The 8,661-nt window shown below is 47.3% G+C and overlaps 1 protein-coding gene and 1 non-coding gene across 3 annotated transcripts in view; one reads left to right on the top strand and one right to left on the bottom strand.

Moving 5' to 3' along the window:
- Positions 1-1,895: 1,895 nt before the first annotated feature.
- On the bottom strand, positions 1,896-1,968 carry TRNAA-AGC (transfer RNA alanine (anticodon AGC)). Its single transcript has one exon. It is a non-coding gene; the product is annotated as a tRNA-Ala (tRNA).
- A 140-nt stretch (positions 1,969-2,108) lies between these two features.
- The window catches only part of LOC134045191 (USP6 N-terminal-like protein), a 75,312-nt gene continuing 68,759 nt past the window's right edge, over positions 2,109-8,661 (top strand). Inside the window, exon 1 of one of the 2 annotated variants that reach the window (XM_062494830.1) lies at positions 2,109-2,145. The gene's annotated coding sequence lies outside the window, so the exon portion shown is untranslated. The remainder of the gene's footprint in view (positions 2,146-8,661) is intronic. The other variant, XM_062494831.1, reaches the window with a different exon arrangement.

The following is an 8,661-nucleotide window of genomic DNA, read 5'->3' as shown; positions in this document are numbered from 1 at the left end:
TGATGAAATAGGAGACTGCTATGGATTTCACTTTCCTGTTAAATCCTGCTGCACAGGAAGAGCTGAGTAATTTGCTGAAACTTTGAAGGCCACTGTAAGGACAGCTGGTTATTTCATGAGTTTGTACAGGACTCAGAGATGTAAGTTTAAATCAGCTTTAAAAGGCAAAAATGAAATCTTGAAGCTAAAAGAAACCCAACAACCATACACTAACCTGTTTTTCAGATTTCAGTTTGCATGTTACCCTTGCCTTTTTTGCACAAAGCCATAGTAGATGTCTTCAGCCAGTAGAGGCATCTCTCTCTAGTCTCCATGAGAGTACCCATGAGAATTCATGGGTATTTATGCCCAAAAAATCACTTTGTATCCTAGAGCCATGAAGCTTGGAAAAGACCTCCAAATGATCATGTCCACATGTTAACCCAGCATCACTGTGTTCATTACTAAACCATAGCCCGGAGTGCCACATCCAGATGCCTTTTGAGCACTTCCAAGGATGGTGTTTCCAACACTTGGGCAGCCTGTTTCAATGCCTGACCATCCCTTCAGAGAAGAATTTTTTCCTAATATCCAATCTAAACTTTCCGTTACACAGCTTGAGGCCATTTCCACTCATCCTGTAACTTCCTTGACTATCTTTCTTGGACTATCAGAATTAATTTGCTGCAAAGGTTTGGGGGTGGGATATTTTGCAGTCTGCTCAGGTATGGGCTGGGGCCTGTGAGCAGTTTGACAGCAGAATTTCATTCTTTGTCATTGAAATTTGCCAGGAACGTAATTTCCTAATGCATGTAACTGACCAAAGTGCTCAGAATTGTTTTATTCCATTGACTCCCAGTTTAGCTTGTGGCAGGGATGGAGATGCCAGTTGAGTGTAATTATGTGAGGTTGTTTATTTTTTTTCCCATAATACACCATCAATTTTTAAAAACTGCTTCTCCTTTTTTTTAAGAAAGCTCTTGATTATTTTTTGTGGCTTGTTGTAGTAGAATAGGAGCAGACTGTGAAGCACTTGTTTGAACTTTGTACCTGAACAAATTCTGGGAGCAAAGTCTTGGCAATTTTTTAAGTAAATGCCACCTACATCAATTACTCCTTGAGGTGTTTTGATTTGTTTTAATTTACAGAAGGCAAACAAGTGCTCTGGCTCTACCAGAGGCCTCCAGGTGAAGGGATCTCTAAATGCTTTCCTGCTCTTCAGTGGGATGAGAAAGGGAGGGCTGGGGCCAGAGCTGTGTGGGAAGAGCTGGATGCAGTGGGTACCACTCACTGCTGTAGCCTTGTCCGATGTTCAATATGGGAACAAAAAACCCTCTTGCAGTGGCAGGAACACACAGTGTTCTGCCTGCCTTAAGCACAGGATAGGCAAATGTATCTATGTAGCTGTACTGGGAACAGGTGAGGTCACTCTCTCTGCTGAGCTTGGAGGAGGCTGAGGGGAGACCTCACTGCAGTTACAATTTCCTTTTGAGGGGAAGAGACGGAGCAGACACTGATCTCCTCTCTCTGGTAACAGGGACAGGACCCAAGGGAATGGCCTGAAGCTGTTACAGGGAAAGTTTAGGTTGATTATTAGAAAAAGGTTCTTCACCCAAAGGGTGGCTGGGCACTGGAACAGGCTCCCCAGGAAAGTGATCACAGCACCAAGCCTGACAGAGTTGAAGTGTTCAGAAAATGCTCTTGGGCACATTGTGTGACTCTTGGGGTGTCCTGTGCAGGGTTGAGAGTTGGACTCGATAAGCCTGGTAGGTCCCTTCCAACTCAGCATGTTCTGTGGTCTTTAAGAATGTCAAGGAAGTAAATAAAAATGTAAGGAATTAAAACAGGTAAACGCACTAACGATGTGGTTTGGAAGGGAAGCCGGTGGCAGCCTGACACAGGGCAGGAAAAGTAGCTGGAGAATGCGGGCATCGATCCCGCTACCTCTCGCATGCTAAGCGAGCGCTCTACCATTTGAGCTAATTCCCCGCGCTGCTGAGTTTTCCACCCAGTACTAGCATATTCACTTCTCGCGAGACGCCGTGCGCCGTCGGCCGTTACACGTCCCGCTCGGGGCTCCCAGTGCGCCTGCGCGGCAACGCGACGGCCGGGGCTCGGCGGCGGGCCGGGCTGGGCGCGCGCCGGGAGAGGAGGATGCCATCCGCGGTGAGACCTGGAGCGGGAATGGGGCTGGAATGGGAATTGGAACGGGAACGGGGACGAGATGGCAATGGGAACGGGAATGGTGGGGGGCTGCGAAGGGCTGTGTGTTTGTGGGGCAGGATGCGTACGGCTGTGTGTGTGTGTGGGGCGGCGGTGCGTGTGGAGGTCAGAGCAGGGGCTGGAGCACCCGGCACGGACTCTGCCAGGGGCCTGGGCTGGTCCTTGGAGTCGCGCTGGGGCTGCGTCGAGGTCACAACAGAACGAAGCAACCAAACAAAAAAACCCCCCACAAAATATGGAGCCCCTCCCCAGCTGATGAAGGGCGCGGGAGCTGCCTGGGTGACCCCGGTTACTGCTCAGGGAGGCTTCGCCCGCCCGGCAGCCCCTCACGGCCCTGGGGGCTCGGAGCCCGCACCGCCCCCTGCGCCCCGCGGGGCTCGGGGTGACACGGCCTGGCTGGGCAGCCCGGGGAGCCCCCAGTACTCGCTGCCATCCATGCTGGGACATCCGGGCTGGGTCCCTGCGCCTGGCTGGGGCTGCTGGGATGCCCAAATGCCTGGATGAGCAAACCTGCTGCGGGACAGTTGGTTCTCTCCGCCTTGCTTTGCAATGTCTCCTTTGAAAACAACACCCACAGAAGTGAAATCTGGCACCGTGGTGAATCGTGAGGTGTTTTCCTTCAAGAAAATGTTCCTTTTGCTCTTGTGCTCTAGCTGTAGTAAAGTTAAAGGTAACAATTTCCCTGCTGGACAAGGAAGGAGATGCTGTCTCTGGAGCAGGGAACTTCGGATGCCTGTCGAAATGGCAGATGGGGGCATGTGCTGGAGTCTTCTGGGGAGCTGCATTGACCAGGTGGGCTTTTGGTGCCCATGTTGGATGCGGGAAAAGGGGATGCCCTCAATGAAGGGGTGCACAGCAAAGCAGATGAGAGCATTGGGTCATTTCTCTGTGAGCGCTATGTTGAGAAAGAGGAAAGTGTTAGTGGACTTGCAGTGTTTAATTAAAGCATTCTGGTAAATATGTTGCCTTGTTCTCAGTCACTTTTCTTCCCCTCTGATATTCTTGAGTGAGACAAGACAAAATCCAAAATGTGTTGATGGCCAGTGCAAAATACTTTCTGAGCCAAGGTGATTACAAAATAACCTTGTTGTATAACTTTGGTGGTGGCTGCTTAACACCTAGCTGTGGGGAGAGCAGCAGAGTCCTGGGCTGAGCTGGCCAGACTGCAGGCAGTGATCCAAGTCAATGCAGTTCACTGAGCCAGCAGGGAATTTGGTGAGAGTGATGGGACCTACTGTTGCTTTTGCTCTGTCGAGTTCCTGGGTGCTTTGTACTTTGCTGTCCTGCAGTACTTTTCTACTTCTACCTTGGCTCTGTTCAAGCCATCGTTCTGTTGGATTCAAAACCATTCTGTGCTCAATTTTACACCCTTCTTGAGGGATTTGCCTTAGTTCTGCATCTGATACACAAGTTACTTATTTTGGATGCATTTGCTGAGCTATCCTCCTCCACACTATGAATTTCTGATTAAATACTCCTTTGCAAATGAAATAGATACAAAACAGTATTTATTTATTTTATTTGACAGGTTTTGGGTTTTGTGAGTGGGGTCTGCTCCTTGCAGAGTTTGCTTAATAGGTTCTCTGAATGATATTTTATTGCAATACTTGGAATTTTAAATTTACTTCCTCTTTTGTTCTTTTTTTACCCGTTGCATCTTACTTTAAAGGGCCTGTGAAGCATGACCTCAGAGCTCTTCAGAAACTCTCCTGTCTCATTTATCGTTTTCATGGTTATGAGTTTCCTTCTATGTGTTTTTCTTTTTTTCTTCTTTATTTTTTTTTTGTCAGAGAGAAGATTGGCCAACAAACATGTTCTGAAAGACATGTTTATCTTTAAGAAAAAGCCTAATAGAGACCAAACAAGCAGGCAGCCGCACCCATCCAGCAGTATGATTTCTTATCTTGGAACTTGACTCATAATTTTGATGGTTCCTTACCCTTTTTGGTTTTTTTTAAAAAGAAAGTAGTTTTTGTAGCTATTCCCCTGGGTGCCACACTGGAGAGCATTGCACTTGTGTGATTTTTTTTTTTTATTTCTCGTGTCCTCCTGTCTCTTTTATATTACCCTGAGCTGTTTCCCCCAGGCTTCTCTCTCTCTCTTTTTTTTTTTTTTCCTGATATGGAGAAAACAAGGAGATGTTCGAGAGTCTCTCCTGCTGAGGAGTCTCACCTTCAATTCACACGACAGCATTTTACCAGCTTGGCTTTGCTAAGTATCAAGCTGACTCTGTGGAGTTGGAAAATATGTTTCAGGCTGTGTTTTGCATAGATGCTGTCAGATGTGAGGTTTCACCGCCTGGGTGTTATGTGTTTTTTTTCCTGTCACGGGGCAGTCTGCCTCTGAACCGTGTTGCTGGGAGCTCCTGGCAGAGCAAATGCAGGGGCAAGGGGAAGAGAAGCCTGTCTTCAGCCTTGCTTTGTCAACCTCAGCCACAGCCCTCCCTCATCTGTGCCTTGTTAGGTTTAATAGCAGGGTTGTACAGCAGCTTTTTCCACAGCAAAACCTCTTTTCTCCTTTTCTTTAGAATTAAAATCTCACCAAAGAATCTGTGTTAAGATGGATTTTGAAACTCAAAGCTTGTCAGTCCTTCAGTCATGCTGGAGTAATTCCTGTGCTTTCCTCTCCTTCATTTTAATTACAGGGCAGAGTAGTTCAACTCCCACAGCTCAAGCTGTTGGAAGGACATGTCTGTGCTCTGCTAATAAACTTTGTACTTGCTTTCTATCTTCCACTTGCTTTGGCAGAGCTGTGCTCCTGAACAATGCCAGGCTAGTATTGTTCAGGTTTTGGTGGATCTCTGTTTTCTCCTTGTGCTCCATCCACACCGAGATTAAAGAAGTTGCCTTGCAGGTGACTGGGAATATATTCAAGAAGCCTAGAGCTGCTCTGTATAAAGAACAGCCCCCACAGATGCTGAAGTTGCAGCTTTGTGGAGTGGTTGCTTGCTGCAGCCCCTTCGGCTGTCGGCAGCCTGGGACGTCCCCATTGTTCATTTCACTGGGTAGTGCAGGGGTTCTTTAAGGGGCTGGTTCATGCCACGCTGCAGATCGCTCAGCATGGCACTGCAAGAGCTGCTGTGTGGTGGAAGGCAGATTTCTAGAATGTGCAGGATAGTCTTGAGTGCTGAGGGTAACAATCTCAGCTGGTTTGCTACCATACACCTCCCCGTTTGAAGCAGCAGTGAATATTTCTGAAGCAAGTATTCAGACTGGACTGCTTGCTCTGATATTCAAGGTGGGTGGTGCTCTCTGTAGCTGTGGGTTTGCTTAAGGTATTTGTAACCTCAGTTTAAGATATTTGTAGAGGGACCGGTGTAGATTGTTCCCCCTAAGTGTCTGCTCGAGTGCCAGACACGCTTGCCGGCTCCACATCCTGCCGGGTTGCTCCTGCGCGTGCCATCCCCCTCTGCACTGCAGAATAGCTAAATCAGGGTTGGAAGAAAGCTGGCAAGAAGCCTAGATGTTCCTAGAAAGATATTGATTGCCCTGGACAGTTCAGGGTTGTTCCTTTTGTTTCCCTGGCTCTCGTCACGGGGTCGGGCTAGTTCGGGCAGCAGCTTGCTGGAGGATGGAGGAACAGTGCCGGCTTTGCAGGCTGAGGCTGGAGTGGAGCCATCCCAGCCCGCCTCTCTCAAGTGTTAAGTCTGAAGCAGCCTGCCTGGTAATTCCATTAATGAGAGCCTAGTGCCAGAGAGATAAATGTAATTCCACGGTAAAGCTGACTCTCGGTCTCAAACGGAGAGGATTTGCTGTTCTCCTGGGTGCACTGCTGTGAATAATGTACTCCAGTATTACCCACAGATGATGTTTAAAGTCTACATGTCACTGCAAAGACTGGGCAGTGATAAAAAAATCTGCTGCTAAATCTTCATGTGAGGAAATCCTTAGCTCCAGAGCATAGCCATCTCTTTGCAATGGATTTTACAGGGAATAAAAGTTTCCTGCTTAACTCCTGACATGCAGGATGGCACCATGCTAAGCAACTAGCTGATCCAGGAGACAGCTTGCATGGGCTATAGCCAGAACGAGCTCTCTGTGTATAATCAATGTGGAACAGAAATTGTATACCTTGTGTGTGTCACACCAGAAAGCTTGCAAGCACCTCAGAGCCAGCCACCACAATTGCAAGTAGCACAAGCTTCTCTACATTTTTGGCAATGAAATCCATGCTTGAATTCAGATCTTATGGTCCTGGGAAGCTGTTTGCTCAGTTTGATTTCTTTTTGAAACAATTCTTTTCTGATTTCTCACTTTTCTTAGTTTGATTTGTAGTTCTATAGTACCCTTGTGGCACCGTCATCAAGTCTTGTGTTGAAAAGGAATGGTTAATCGGGATATTTTTACTTCTCCTGGTGGCTTGGATCCTGGAAATCAAACGCAGGAGCCAGCACCATTCAGCTTTCTGCACAGGAGCTTTCCGTGCCACAGGCAGCAGCTGAGCAGTTGTGTCTGGCAGGGTGGGAGCTCCCCGTGCTGTGGTACCCCAAAGTTCAGGCAAACAAATCCCTTGCCTCATCTTTTGGATCTCAGTGAAGGATTTTCCTTGTCATCAGTCCAAGGGAAAAAAAGTTCGATGAAGAAGAAGCAGGGGCTGGGAATGCTCAGCCCTTTGTGTGTCCCCATCACTCCAGCTTTGCCTGAGTGTCCATCAGTGTACATCTGATCTCCTTAGTTAGGACCCTGCTGGCATCCTGACAGCAGAACTAAAGCCAAAGGCAGCTTGCTCAAAATGCTTGTTGGTGTATTCATCAGCTTGTCAGTGCCTCCTGCTGTAAGAGGTGTGGGGGAGAGTGGCTCTTTGAGCAAAGTGAGGTGGATGCTTTGCTGGTGACCTAGCAGCAGCTGGGATAGCCAGCCTGTCTGCAGCCTGCTCCTGCATCTCTTACTTCTCTTTGCAGCAGATGTGCAGACATGCCTGCCTTCTTCATGCACATGCTGTGGGCCAATTCACTCACCAGAAATCAGGATCAAAAGTAGATTGTCTTGAGTTTTTAAATCTCCTGCCTCCTCTTGCCTTCAGTTTTTTGTTCATTAGTCAGGGAGGGTCCTGTGTAGAGGCACATCTGCCACTCGCCACCAGGGTGGTAGGATGTTGAGGAGATACAGTATCAGTCAGGGCTACTGCAGTTGCTTTTTAAAAAAAATTCTCCTGTTTGCATCATAGCTGACTACAGAAGTACTACCTTAGTAGGGTGGTTTTCTCACCCCAAGTTAAAATTTTTGAGTGTCTCCTTTCCTTCTTTTAAAGCTCTGACATCTGATTTCAGCTTGAGTGGAGCAAGGTTGCACTGATAGTGAGTTATGTGTCTTGTCAAAGATTTCAATATAGAATAGATGAAAGAGCAGGTAGGAAAATTATCTGCATATTTAGAAATTCAGTTCCTTGAAAAACTGTGGTGCCTTGATCTTACAGTATTTCTCCTCCCTCCCCCTTCAGTTCCATGAGTCAAAAGTGATCATGAGAGTGTTGATATATGGCTGGGGGGGATTTATCAGGAAGGATGTAATGTGTTTATTCCTCTGGTGGTAACAAAGTAGGCCAGAAGTGTTACCTGTGCTGTTGCTGCTGCTTACAATGCTAACCAGATAAAACTACTGAAATTAGTTCAAAGCCTTGCTATTTGCTGTGCTCCTTGACTTGCTGTATAAGTTTCACTGGGAGACCTTTATCTGACCTGCAAGGCATTGATTTGTTTGATGGCTCTTATGGCCGAGGTGCACAGTTGAGCCACCTTGATGCTGCCACAGTCTAGGTGGCCTGGCACTGAATTTTTTCTTTACCGATGTATTTTTGAGCCACAGCTGCATTTCCATCAGGTTTGCTGCAGAGCTGACCAGGCTGAGGGTACCTATGGTGGACAGATATTTGCCACTTGGCTCCCATGGATAAAGGACTGGTAAGACCATCACTTGACCTCCCAGAGAAGCTCTGAGTGTCCGGAGGCTGAGCAGAACCTTATACATTGTTCTTCTGCCTGCCTTGAGCTTATGTTGCCTGTCCACAGCAGGCTCAGCAGGGATGACCTGATGGCTCTGCTTTGATAGCTGTGTATGTTGAAGAGATCTGGCTGGAGTTTGCTCAGTGTCTCCCATGCTGTCAGAGAAAGATGTCATGAGGTGCAGCAGGTGGAACTTGAAGTTGAATTTGGAGTGAGAAGGGGGCATATGTAACATATAGCTGAGAAAACCGACAAACTTCACAAGATCTTGACCACTGAAGGGGCTGAACTTGTTTCCAGTTACGTGTTTAAAATGTGGTTAGTCACCTCCTGGAGTTCTGTAGGGTGCTGTAATCCTGCTTCTGTGGAAAAAATTGCACCATACATGTGTCAATAAAAGGGGTGGACTCAGCTCAGGAAGTGTGTGTGTGCTTTCAGGCTTGGTCTATAAATCCTTTTGGCTATTCTTGCCTGCTACAACCATATGAGAACTCAGGGAGTTTTCTTTCCTGCAGTGT

Source organism: Cinclus cinclus, chromosome 6 (assembly GCF_963662255.1).
Source record: "Cinclus cinclus chromosome 6, bCinCin1.1, whole genome shotgun sequence".
Classification (NCBI taxonomy): domain Eukaryota; kingdom Metazoa; phylum Chordata; class Aves; order Passeriformes; family Cinclidae; genus Cinclus; species Cinclus cinclus.
Note: the sequence above shows the minus strand (reverse complement) of the source record. Positions and strands in the feature narration are given on the sequence as shown.